Genomic DNA, 10,145 nt, shown 5'->3' with positions numbered 1-10,145 from the left:
CCGGGCGACAGAGCGAGACTCCGCCTCAAAAAAAAAAAAAAAAAAAAAAAGCTAAAAATATATTTATTTTAATGACCTAGCCATCTCACTTGCAGATCTTTAACCAAAAGAAAAACATGTTCACTCAAAGAACTGCATGTGAATAGCTTTAGCAGCCTCATTAAGAATCACCCAAAACTAGAAACCACCCATATGTCCTTCAACTGAGAAATGCAGAAAAAGCTGGGGTCTATCCATATAACGAAACACTACTCAACAATGAAAAGGAACAACTGAAACACTCCCACTAAGTAGTCAGATGACTCTAATGAACTATGTTAACAGAAAGAAGCCTGACTCAAACTCCACCTCCCCTGCATTGTATGATTCCATTTAATATGACATTCTAGGAAAAGCAAAATCACAGAGACAGAACAGAGACAGAAAACAGATCAATCGTTGCTGAGCGGCCGGACGCAGTGGCTCATGCCTATAATCCCAGCATTTTGGGAGGCTGAGGTGGGCAGATCACAAAGTGAGGAGTTCAAGACGAGCCTGACCAACATGGTGAAACCCTGTCTCTTCTAAAAATACAAAAATTGGCCAGGTATGGTGGTGAGCACCTGTAATCCCAGCTACTAAGGAGGCTGAGGCAGGAGAATCGCTTGAACCCGAGAAGCAGAGGTCACAGTGAGCCGAGATCACGTCACACTGCAGTCCATCCTGGGCAACAGAGCGAGACGACGTCTCAAAAAAGGCCGGGCGCGGTGGCTCACGCCTGTAATCCCAGCACTTTGGAAGGTCGAGGCGGGTGGATCATGAGGTCAGGAGATCCAGAACATCCTGGCTAACACAGTGAAACCCCATCTCTACTAAAAGTACAAAAACATTGGCCGGGCATAGTGGCGGGCGCCTGTAGTCCCAGCTACTCGGGAGGCTGAGGCAGGAGAATGGCATGAACCCGGGAGGCAGAGGTTGCAATGAGCCAAGACCGTACCACTGCACTCCAGCCTGGGCGACAGAAGAGAGACTCCGTCTCAAAAAAAAAAAAAAAAAAAAGTTTCTGAGTCTCACGCCTGTGGTTCCAGCACATCAGGAGGCTGAGGCAGGATCATTTGAGGTCAGGAGTTTGAGAACAGCCTGGCCAACATGGTAAAATGCCACCCCGACTAAAAATAAAAAATTAGCTGGGCATGGTGGTGCAGGCCTGTAATTCCAGCTACTTGAGAGGTTGAGACTTGAGAATCGCTTGAACCCAGCACGCAGAGGTTGCAGTGAGCCGAAATTGCGCCACTGTCCTCTAGTCTGGGAAACAGAGTGGGACTTAATCTCCAAAAAAAAAAAAAAAAAGAAAAGGGAATTTTATTGCATACAAACTTAAGAGAATAAACAAACGACATGCAGCATCCCACCCCTGACCCCCTTCAGACCTGGTACAGAGACCCCCAGGACTGGGAGATGTTGCTTTGCAGGGAAGGCAGACAGACTTGCAAGTGCACCAGGCAAGTACAGCCCAGTCTGAACCCCAAGCTTCCATGCTAACCTGGGGGACTCCAAGTAACAGACGCTGTCAGCCTTCTGTTTCCCGTCTGTAAAACTGAGCAGTTCAGCCAGGCACAGTGGCTCACGAGGTCAAGAGATCGAGACTAGACTGGTCAACATGGCAAAACCCTGTCTCTACTAAAAATGCAAAAATTAGCCAGGCATCGTGGCACACGCCTGTAATCCCAGCTACTTAGGAGGCTGAGGCAGGAGAATTGCTCGAGCCCAGGAGGCAGAGGTTGCACCGAGCTGGGATCGTGCCACTGCATTCCAGCCTGGACAACCGAGCAAGACTCTGACTCAGAAGAAGAAAAAAAAAAGATTAAAAAGTGCTTTTCTGAAAGGAGGGCTCTAGTTAAGGTAAACTATGGGTTCTGTGACTTGTGCTTTACACTTAAGAGAACAAAGCAGCAAGACCAACAATCTTAAAGGAGCAATACAGAGTCCACGTGGGGTACACTAACCCTGCATTCACATCTACTGGAGAAGAGAAGCTGTTCCCAGCTCAGAGTAGGGGAAAGTTAATACATAGCTATTCAAGGGTGTTTAATGTACAGACAGTTAATCTTGAGAAATCTAAATTGTGTGGCTAGTACGAAGCTACTGTTTAAAATATTTTTCATACTAATGCTTCCTGAAGGACCTTCCTTGGCCCCATGTTTAAATTTTGATTAAATGTCAAACTAGTAAAACTATTTGTCTATACATGGATGGGAAGGGGGAGAAGACGCCTAGGCGACACAGTGCCAGATTCAAAACTTCCTTCTAGCTCTGACAGCGAACACTTTCAGATTCAGAAGGGAAAAGTAGCCTTAAACAGGACAATTCAGCCCATCTACTGAGATCATCTTATTAAAATGAGTACAGAACCTACCCGCCACCCTTAACTGTGATGCAATAACCAGAGCTCACAAAACCACTTCCCAACTGTTTCTGTCAGGATGTTTCCAGTTTTTCAAGTATCAACATTACAGGGTTGAGAAGGACCAGCAAACATTTGATAGCTAATTATGACAAAGTCCCTGATCAAGATGCCAGCAAGAACATTCACCACAACAGACTCCAGGCAGAATGCTTGGAGTGATGCCCTCTGAGACCCAAAGCACTTGCTCTCACATATGACCACCAAGGTAGGATGAAAGAGCTCAGGGTACAAAGAAATATTCACTCATCCGTCATCACTACCTCCTCTCCAGAGGTAAACCCAAAGTCCCTCTGATTGTTGACTTTTTTACACTTACCACATAATCCCGACCCACTCTATTCTTTCCCAAGTCATTCACAGAAGTCATACGGTGGTTACATAAATGCTGACGACCACCAGGTCCCCCCGATCTCCAGCTGTCTGTTTGTTTGCCCACAGGAACACACATTGTGTGCCTGGCAATAACTAAACAAGCTTTTCTGCCCAAGGAGGCTGAGCTCACTCAGTGCCTCGAGGCTCCCCACCACGGTTACAAGTGCTGGCCTAACCAAGCTGTACCTGGAATCAGCCTTGTGACTGTGCAGGGGGGCGGGGGGAAGGAAACAGTTAAAACACATTCTTATGCTTTCATTTCTATAATAAATGCATCAGATATCACATGAAAACAGCTCTAGGACTGACTGAGCACCTGCCTGCTATACATTTTCCAGGCTGCCAGTGCCCTGCCAGGGGATGTGCTGAGCAGCCAAACCCAGCCTGGCCATGATGCCTGTAGTAATTTGGCAGGCAATGTACGAGCAGCAACTTTCCCAGTTAAGTGCCAACTTTCCCTGAGTGTCCACATGCTTAGGGAACAAGATTGGACTTAAACCAACAAGCAATTATTGAATGCTTACTGAGACGTGGGGCTCAATGTGTCTGTATGCTGTATTCCGACCTCACAGAAACCTTGCACATGGCAGGGCTATTAGGGTCTCAGTTTTTTAGCCAAGGAAGCTGATGCTAGAAAAAATCAGTAATTCATCTAAGGTCACACCTGACTCCTCACCTTATACTACCCCCAAAATCATTTCCTGATGGATCAAGGGCATAAATTGGAAAGGCAAAACTGTACAACTTTCAGAAGAAAATACAGAATATATTTCACTTCAGGATAGTGTTCTTCCCACCAACCGTAAAACAAAGATTCATAAGTTCACCTACATTAAAATTAAGACCATCTTTTTTTTTTTTTTGAGACAGAGTTTCGCTCTTGTTGCCCAGGCTGGAGTGCAATGGCGCCATCTTGGTTTACCGCAACCTCCCCTCCTGGGTTCAACCGATTCTCCCGCCTCAGCCTCCTGGGTTGCTGGGATTACGGGCAGGAGCCACCACACCTGGCTAATTTTGTATTTTTAGTAGGGACAGGGTTTCTCCATGTTGGTCAGGCTGGTCTCACACTCCTGACCTCAGGTGATCCACGTGCCTTGGCCACCCAAAGTGCTGGGATTATAGGCATGAGCCACAGCACCCAGCCTGAAATGTTACTTCTTAATAAGACTTGAAAGGTGAAACTGATCCACAGGCCGCAGAATGTATGTTTTAGCAGGCATGAAAACATTCATCTGCTTGTACATCTCCATCAGAGGTCTTGAGTGACAAGGTGCATTATTAATGAGCTATAATATTTTGAAAAATATCTTTTACTAAGCAGTAGGTCTCAACAGTGGGCTTAAAATATTCTGTAAATGATGTCATAAACAGATGTGCTGTTACCCAGACTTTGTTTTTCCCTTTACAGAGCACAGGCAGAGTAGATTTAGCATAATTTAGATTTAGCATAATTCTTAAGGTCCTTGGATATTGAGAATGGCGAATGAGTAGTAGCTTCAACTTAAAGTCATCAGCTGCAGTAGCACCTAACGAGAGGAAGCCTGTCCTTTGAAATCAAGTATTGATTTTTCTCTAGCTATAAAAGCCTAGATGGCATTTTCTTCCAATAGACTATTTTGCTCTACACTAAAATGTTTACTGTAGCCACCTTTATCAATTATCTTAGCTAGATCTGGATAAGCTGCTACAGTTTTTCCATCAGCACTTGCTGCTTCACCTTGCACTTTTATGTTTTGGAGATGGGTTCGTTCCTTAAATCTCATGAACCAACCTCTGCTGGTTTCAAACTTTTATTCTGCAGCTTTCTGACCTCTCTCAGCCTCCAAATAAATGAATAGAGTTATTATGGCCTTGCTAGATTAGACTTTGGCTTAAGGGAATATTGCAGCTGGCTTGATCTATCCAGACCACTACAACTTTCTCCATATCAGCAATAAGGCTATTTCACTTTCTTATCACTCGGGCATTCACTGGAGTTGCACTTTTAACTTCCTTCAAGAACTCCTTTGCATTCACAATCTGGCTATCTGTCTTAAGCGCCCTAGCTTTTGGCCTATTTCAGCTTTCAAAATATTATTGGCCTTTTATCATTGTTAAAGAAAGGGTATTGCTCTGTCATCCAGGCTGGAGTGCAAGTGGCATGATCACAGCTCGCTGCGGCCTCAACCTCCTAGGCTCAAGCAATCCTCCCATCTTAGCCTCCCAAGTAGCTGGGACCACAGGCGTGTGCCACCACACGTGGCTACTTTTTCCACTTTTTTGTTAAGACGGGGCCTCACTATGTTGCCCAGGATGGTCTCAAACTCCTGCCCTCAAGCGATCCTCCCAAATAAGCCTGCCAAAATGCTAGGATTACAGGCATGAACCCCATACCTGGCCATTTTTAGCTTTTGACTTGGTGTGAGAGATGCGAGACTCTTCCTTTCATGTGAACACTTTAAAGGCTATTACAGGGATATTAACTGGCCTAACTTCAAGACAGCTGTGTCTCAAGGAATAGAGAGTTCTGAGGAGAGGAAAAAAGATGGGAAATAGCCGGTAGCTGGGGCAGTCAGAACACAAACATTTATAGATTAAGTTCACCTTCTTATATGGATATGGTTTGTGGTTCCCCAAAACTATGATAATGACACCCAAAATCATTGATCACAAATCAAAACAGATATGATAGTCTGACACACTGGTCACATTACCAAAATGTGACACAGACATGAAGTGAGCACACGCTGTTGGAAAAATGGCACTGACAGACTTGTTCAATGCAGGGTTACCACAAATCCTCAATTTGTAAATTAAAAAACCTGCAATTATCTGCAAAGCACAATAAAACGAGGTATACCTATACATGCAACAAAGACAAAACTAGTGAACTCAAAATTCAGTATGGGCAAGGAAATGAAGTAGGCAAAAGAACACACACAGGAAGCACAGGCAATTGAACTGATCAGGCCAAGTCTCCTCAAGCTAAGTGACACAAATCACAAATCAGAATCACTCAAAATTACAGGGCTAACCAAACCACCGCACCACCCATCACCTACAGCACCTTCAGTGAAATAAGAGCACTGCAGGGTGGGTAGGAGCAATTCCCTCTACTGTGCTTGACCCTCATCAGTAACAAGCAGAGCTAACCCTGACAGGTGGATGGAGTGCTTCTGCTACCCGATCTCACTGACAGGGAAACAGGCTCAAAGATTAAGCAACCTGTTCCAGATCACTGCCAATGTCTCCAAATTCCAGTGGGTGAATGTCCATTTTGAGCTTCAGTACCACTAATCACAACGGTACTGATCTATGCACCTGCTTAGGTAGTATATTCCATTTTCAGCAAGTTCTAATTGTCCATATAAAACACACCAGAGGTACAGAGATCTTTAAGCACAAAATGCAACACTGAGTCTATCTCATGCCCTTTCCAGGACAAGACAATGCCAAAACGGAAACAAGTCTGGGCGCAGAAGTGAGCACCTGTAGTCCCAACTACTTGAGAGGCTGAGGAGGGAGGATCGCCTGAGCCCAGGAGTTCTGGGCTACATTGCATGGTGCCAATCAGGTGGCTGCATTAAGTCTGGCATCAGTGTGGTGACCTCGTGGGAGTGGGGACTACCAGATTGCCTAAGAAGGGGTGAACCAGCCCAGGTCAGCCAGATGCGGTGGCACGCACCTGTAATCCCAGCATTTTGGGAAGCCCTGGCGGGCAGATCGCTTGAGGCCGAGAGTTCAAGACGAGCCTGGCCAATAAGGCAAAACCCCATCTCTCTTAAAATAATAAGCATTAACTCGGCATAGTGGCAGGCGTCTGTAATCCCAGCTACTCAGGAGGATGAGGCACGAGAACTGCTTGAACCCGGGAGACAGAGAGGTTGCAGTGAGCCAAGACTGTGCCACTGCACTCCAGCCTGGGCAAGAGAGTAAGTGAGACTCTGTCTCAAAAAAAAAAAAAAAAAAAAAAAAAAGGCAAGGGTTGGGCGATGAAGAAAAAAATAGAAAGGGGGCAGGTCAAAACTCCCACACCTATCAGTAGTGGGGTCATGCATGTGAATCACCACTGTACTCCAGCCTGGGCAACACAGTGGAGACCTTGTCTCTTAAAAGGGTAGGTTGGCTGGGCGCAGTGGCTCACGCCTGTAATCCCAATACTGTGGGAGGCTGAGGTGGACAGATCACAAGGTCAGGAGACCATCTTGGTCAACATGGTGAAACCCCACCTTGACTAAAAATACAAAAATTGCGGGGAGCGGTGGCGCATGCCTGTAATCCCAGCTACTCGGGAGGCTGAGGCAAGAGAACTCCTTGAATCCAGGAGACGGGGGCTGCAGTGAGCTGAGATCATGCCACTGCACTCCAGCCTGGCAACAGAGCTAAACTCCATCTCAAAAAAACAAAAAGAAAAGCTGGACGCGGTGGCTCATGCCTGTAGTCCCAGTACTTTGAGAGGCCAAGGCAGGCGAATCACGAGATCAGGAGATCAAGACCATCCTGGCTAACATGGTGAAAACCCATCTCTACTAAAAATACAAAAAATTAGCTTGGCGTGGTGGTGGGCGCCTGTAGTCCCAGCTACTTGGGAGGTTGACGCAAGAGAATGGTATGAACCCAGGAGGCGGACGTTACAATGAGCCGAGATTGTGCCACTGAGGTTAGGCCCGACATAGTGGCTCACGTCTGTACTGTCAACACTTTGGGAGGCTGAGGTGGGCAGACTGCTTGAGCCCTCTGAAACCAGCCTGGGAAACATGGTGCATCCCTGTCCCTACAAAAATTAGCTGGATGTGGCTGGATGCAGTAGCTCGCCTGCAATCCCAGCACTTTGGGAGGCCAAGGTGGGCAGATCACAATGTCAGGAGTTCGAGACCAGACTGGCCAATGTGGTGAAACCCTGTCTCTAGTAAAATACAGAAATTAGCTGGGCACGATGGCGTGCACCTGTAGTCCCAGCTACTCAGGAGGATGACGCAGAAGAATCGCTTGAACCCAGGAGGCGGAGGGTGCAGTGAGCCAAGATTGCACCACTGCACTCTGACCTGAACGACAGAGCGAGATTCTACCTCAAAAAAAAAAAAAAAAAAAAAAAATTCTGGGAGGCCGAGGCGGGCCGAGGTTAGGAGATTGAGACCATCCTGGCTAACACGGTGAGACCCCGTCTATCTCTACTAAAAATACAAAAAGTAGCCGGGTGTGGTGGCGGGCGCCTGTAGTCCTAGCTACTGGGAAGACTGAGGCAGGAGAATGGTGTGAATCCGGAAGGCAGAGCTTGCAGTGAGCCAAGATCATGCCACTGCACTCCAGACTGGGCAAGAGAGAGAGATTCCATCTCAAAAAAAAAAAAACCAGAAGAAGTATAAGCTGTGACACTGGAGGAAGAAAATAAAAATTTATAAAAAAAAAGAAAATGATGATAGAAAATTTTTAAAAGGGGGCAAAAAGCATAAGCTGAAACTCCTTAAACTTTAAATCTCTGAGCCAGCTGCGGTGGCTCATGCCCGTAATCCCAGCACTTTGGGAGGCCGAGGCAGGCAGATCACGAGGTCAGGAATTTGAGACCAGCCTGCCCAGCATGGTGAAATCCCGTCTCTACTAAAAATACAAAAAATTAGCCGGTGTGGTGGCACACGCCTGTTGTCCCAGCTACTTGGGAGCCTGAGGCAAGAGAACTGCTTCAACCTGGCAGGTGAAGGTTGCAGTGAGCCAAGACTGCACCACTGCACTCCAGCCTGGGAGACAAAGCAAGACTCCACCTCAAAAATAATGATAAAATAAAATAAAAAACTTTAGGGCCTAGCACAGTGGCTCACACCTGTAATTCCAGAATTTTGGGAGGCCGAGGTGGGCAGACCACGAGGTCAGGAGATCGACACCATCCTGACCAACATGGTAAAACCCCATTTCTACTAAAAATACAAAAAATTAGCCAGGAGTGGTGGTGGGCACCTGTAATCCCAGCTACTCGGGAGGCTGAGGCAGGAGAATGGCACGACCCTGGGAGGCGGAGCCTGCAGTGAGCAGAGATTGTGCCACTGCATTCCAGCCTGGATGACAGAGCAAGACTCCATCTCAAAAAAAAAAAAAAAAAAAAAAACAAACTTTAAATCTCTGGTAGGTTTAAAAGGAATCTGTGCTATCATCTAAAAGACAAACAACAATTGTTGGCAAGGATGTGGAGAAACTGGATGTCTAGCATATGTCCAGCAATGTAAAATGGGGCAGCTACTTTGTAAAACAGTCTGGCAGTTCCTCAAAAGGTTAAACATAGGTAATGAATGTCCCAGAAATTGCTCCCCTACGCATATGCCAAGAGAAAGGAAAATATTTCTACACACAAAGTGTGTGTGGGCACTCACAGAGGTATTATTCATAAGAGCCAAAAACTAGAAACCAAAATATCCATGAACTGATGAACAGATAGTGTCATTTCTAAGGATACAACCAGATTTTCTGAAATTGGGAGTAGGGGAGGGGAATCAAACATGCTTCCTTCTGGAGGAGCAAACTGTGTAGTGTGGCAATCAATTCTGAGGCTCCATGCTGCCCTTCCAAGGACTAAGGGACCATACCCAAGAATCACTGTGCCGGAGTGAAGGACAAAGCAATCAAGTCATCCATGCACAAGTCACAGAACACTGAGTGCAGATAGAGGCAGAGCTTGCCAATCTGGCTTCACCAGGGGGTCCTCTCACCTCTTCTCTGTCTCCTCAAGAGTTGGTAAGCACCCTCACACATAAAACATTCCAAAACCTAAGCTTTTCTGGTTACATTCTAAGGCAATGCACAGAGAAATGTTAAGAAATGTTGATTCTGTGAGCCTTTTCAAAGTGACATCAAGACAGAAACTACTTGCTGTGGAAATTATTGTACAAAGTGGGTTGGAGTGAGAAGCCCACTGATAGGATAAGTCCCTGGGAACTGATGAAAGGGTGAGAACCAATTCAGTTTTAAACCATCTTTTCTTTCTTTCTTTCTTTTTTTTTTTTTGGAAAGAGCATCTCACTCTGTTGCCCAGGTTGAAGTGCAATGGCGTGATCTCAGTTCACTGCAACCTCCGCCTCCTGGGTAGTTGGAACTACAGGCGCATGCCTCCACGTCCGGCTGATTTCTGGATTTTTTTTTTTTTTTTTTTGAGATAGAGTCTCACTCTGTCGCCGAGGCTGGAGTGCATTGGCACCATCTCGGCTCACTGCAACCTCCGCCTCCTGGGTTCACGCCATTCTCCTGCCTCAGCCACCTCAGTAGCTGGGACTACAGGTGCCCGCCACCATGCTTGGCTAATTTCTTCTGAGTTGAGACGGGGTTTCACCATGTTAGCCAGGATGGTCTCGATCTCCTGACC

Source organism: Piliocolobus tephrosceles, chromosome 21, assembly GCF_002776525.5.
Source record: "Piliocolobus tephrosceles isolate RC106 chromosome 21, ASM277652v3, whole genome shotgun sequence".
Classification (NCBI taxonomy): Eukaryota; Metazoa; Chordata; class Mammalia; order Primates; family Cercopithecidae; genus Piliocolobus; species Piliocolobus tephrosceles.
Note: the sequence above shows the minus strand (reverse complement) of the source record.